A 4,027-nucleotide genomic window follows, 5' to 3' on the forward strand; every position below is an offset into this window, starting at 1 on the left:
TAGTATATGTCTCTGTTAAACTTATTTTAAATTCAACATTTCCAGAGCTGAGTTTAACATTCACACAGTTGCGCTCCCTCCTACCTTTAAAAAAATACAATGGCAAACAATCGGCTTCTCTTGCTTTGTTTCTTAGCATAGGTGCCAAAGTCAGAAATTTGGGATACAACTTAGACTACTCCCTGTCTAAATTTTTTACATTCAGTCATTAAGTCCTGCCCCTTCTACTTCTTTCAGGTCCACTTAAAACTCTCCATTCTTCCTGTCACTACCCCACTGCAGGCCACCACGATCTGTTGCCTGGATTTTTGCAACCAATTTTCAGCTAGTCGGTCTGCCTCTAGTCATGCTTCTCTCCAGTCTGTTGCTCATATTACAGCCAGAAAGACCTTTCTTTCTTTCTTTTCTTTCTTTCTTCCTTCCTTCCTTCCTTCCTTCCTTTCTTTCTTTCTCTTTCTTTCTTTCTTTCTTTCTTTCTTTCTTTCTTTCTTTCTTTCTTTCTTTCTTTCTCTTTCTTTCTTTTCCTTCTCTCTCTCCTTTCTTTCCTTCTCTTTCTTTCTTTTTCTTTCTTTCTTTCTTTCCTCTCTCTCTCTCTTTCTTTCTTTCTCTTTTTTGAGACAGAGTCTTGCTCTGTCGCCCAGGCTGGAGTGCAGTGGCGCAATCTCGGCTCACTGCAAGCTCCGCCTCCCGGGTTCACGCCATTCTCCTGCCTCAGCCTCCTGAGTAGCTGGGACTACAGGTGCCCGCCACCACACCCGGCTAATTTTTTTGTATTTTTAGTAGAGACGGAGTTTCATCATGTTAGCCAAGATGGTCTCGATCTCCTGACCTCGTGATCCGCCGGCCTCGGCCTCCCAAAGTGCTGGGATTACAGGTGCGAGCCACCGTGCCTGGCCCCCAGAAAGACCTTTCTAAATATAAAACAGGTTGTATCTCTTCCATGCCTAAAGCCCAGGCCTTTCATTGTCCTAACCTGATTTATTAAGAAATATCTTTAACATGCTTTATTTACAACGAGGTGCATTTCCTAGATGCTACCCTCACCCACAAGAACTCAAACATTCATTGTGGTATTGCAGCCAAGAGCTCTCAATTGTGTCCCTTCCTGGGACTTTTCCTAGGCAGAAGAGGACCTACTTGCCCAAGGTCACGTCCTTCCTGGGGGGTAGCCTATATAGACTATGTCCAATGCATGCACCACTTGGGGTATAAAATTCTAGCCCCCATCCCAAATGGGAACAACTCTGAAGGTCCATTCCAATGTCAGAGTTCTCCATGAAATTGTCAGAATCCTTTGTTGTGACTATATTATAGCCAAATATCTGCCCCTGCACTTACAGAGAGAAGTTGAGCAGTTGGCTTTCATTGCTTCCCCACAGGTGTAGAACTTGGAAGCTCTCCCCATAAACATCCCATATGAAAACCTCAACCTCTGAGTCTGTTTCCAAGAGACTCTGCCTTTGACTCAAGACTTTAGACTTTTCTATGGACTGTTTAGCATTTAAGCATCATGCTGCATCACTTCTTCCCTTTGCATTCTATATTCTGCCCAATCTGAGCTAATTTCACTTCTTCAAACATATGGTGCTCTACCTGTGGGCCTTAGCACTTGTCCTTTCTTCTATCTGAGCACTCCCCTACCTCACTCTTCTGGTTTCTGCTTAACTGGTTTCAGAAGGCTCAGACCCAGGTACTAGTTAAGTGCCTCTCCTTTGTGCTTTCCTGGTACTTCCTTCTTTAGAGCACTCACCACTTGCATGTTGTATTGGCCATTTGTAGGCTGTATTATTGACTGGCTGTAGGCTCTGTGAGGAAAGGGAATTGTTCGCATTATATCTTAGTACATTTCACAACGTTTGGCAAATGCTAGTCTCTCAAAAATATTTGCTGAATGACTGAAAGGGTGAATGATTTATTTAAGACTGGATTTACATTGTTTGTAATTAAGAAATTTATGGAAGAAGAATTTACATGTTTATTTAAGAATGATCATGCATATTTTGCTTGAGAACTTTAGTCTTTGTTGAATATACGTGTGAGTGCTTATATGTTTGTGTATTAATTCAGACACAAATAATCATTAGCCCATATATTATTCAAACACAGGTATTAAAACAAATCTCATAATGCATAATCCTTCATAGGAGTTGCTCAAAATGTCAATTCAGTCTCTGCTAAGAGCTTAGTTTTAACTATGTTAATCGTATTTTTAAAATAGCTCTTCCATTAAAACCTGGCTTTAGAAAGTGTCAGAACTTATAGTTGTACTCTCTTTCTACTCTCCTTCTGCTCTTCCTAACAATAGATTTCTGGGAAATTAAGGGCCAAAATAGATAAAATCCTGTCAAGGAGGTTATAAAGTGGTCCAAGAAATTAAATGGCCCGGTAAAGATGTTTGAATTAGTAAGTCCCTAGTCTTATGCTATAAAATGGAAAAAAATAGGAAATTATATATAAATGCCATCGTCCAACCTGATTATCACAGTTGGGTTACCTAGAAGCAGGGCAGATTCTTGTACCAAACACCAGTTGGATTTTGAGACATCAGATGCTCCCCTAGGGAAAAGAGAAGGGACTTTCTACACATTTCTAGGTGACAAGGTTGCTCCTATTGGCCTATGGCAATTTTACAGAAGAGGGGAAGCTCTGAGCTATTGATATCAACATTGACAGGAGGGGGAAATCTGCACACTGTTCTAATAAAGGGGATTTAAATGGAGACCAACATACATTATGCTATTCCCATGCCTCTGTGCTGTGCCTTTTGATAACTACAGCCTATTCATGCTAATTGCTGGCTCCCTTATTTAGACTTTGGATTAGTCAAGATTCTCCAGAGAAACAGAACCTATATCTATATCTATGTATTTAAATATCTATTTATTTATTATTGGTTGACTTATTATGAGATTATGAGGCTGAGAAGTCCTGTACTTTGCCATCTGTAAGCTGGAGACCCAGGAAAGCTGGTGGTGTAATTTTGCCTGAGTCTGAAGGCTTGAGAACCAAAGAAGCCAATGATGTAAATCCCAGTCTAAGCACAGGAGAAGATGAAATGTCACAGCTCAAGCACTGAGGCAGGGAAAGAGGGGCAAGTTCCTCATTCTCTCCACCTTTTGTTCTATTCAGGCCTTCAAAAGGATTGGATGCCGCTCAACCACATTAGAGAGGGAAATGTACTTTACTGAGTCTATAGGTTTAATGCTAATCTCATCCAGAAACACCTCACAGAAACACCCAGAAACAATGTTTAATGTGGACACCCCTGGACTACTCAAGTTTACATATGTAGTTAACCATCAAAGTCCTTAAATTTTTCTTTTGAACAGAAATAAATCTGTACCAGAATTTTCTCCACTGGCAGAAATTATCACTAATTTTCTTAAAATGTGTAAGTAGTCTCTATATTGTTGACAATACCTTATTTCTAAATTAAAAATAGAAAATAGTGATTCTAGTCCAGGATTTAATGATAATAACATATGATTTAATATTATTAAATTTCTTATTTAGATATGAGAAGAGAATATTCAAATCTGGCAGATTCTTACAAGATGTGTTATTAAAAACAGAAGTTATTTCCTTAAGTCTCAATATTATCCTTGTTTTTAAAATACTTGGGGACACTGTTGGTGTCAGTGGGAAATTGGCACATAATTATATGTTCCTTTCCAACTCAAGAGAAAAGGAATGAATTGGTACCAAGGCTGTTAGAAGGTTCTAGAGGGAGGAAGTCATACCATAGATCCTCCTCCCATAAAGAGCTTTGCTTAAGACATTGTACACTTGTTCACAAAAATATGTCAACCTTTCAATCCACACATTTGATATTGAAAGCATAAGAATTTGCCCTTAACCATGATCCCAGAATACTTATACTTTAGACCCTTGTTAGAAACTATAACATCAAATTATCTGTTTTCTGACTCTTACCAAAAGTTAGAAAAGCAGAGTTTATAAGAGGATATTTGAGGGCATGCACTTCAGTCTTTTCAAAAGTTGTCCCACCATTACTGGATAAGCAGAA

The sequence above is a fragment of the Pongo abelii genome, chromosome 11, assembly GCF_028885655.2.
Source record: "Pongo abelii isolate AG06213 chromosome 11, NHGRI_mPonAbe1-v2.0_pri, whole genome shotgun sequence".
NCBI classification, from domain to species: Eukaryota; Metazoa; Chordata; class Mammalia; order Primates; family Hominidae; genus Pongo; species Pongo abelii.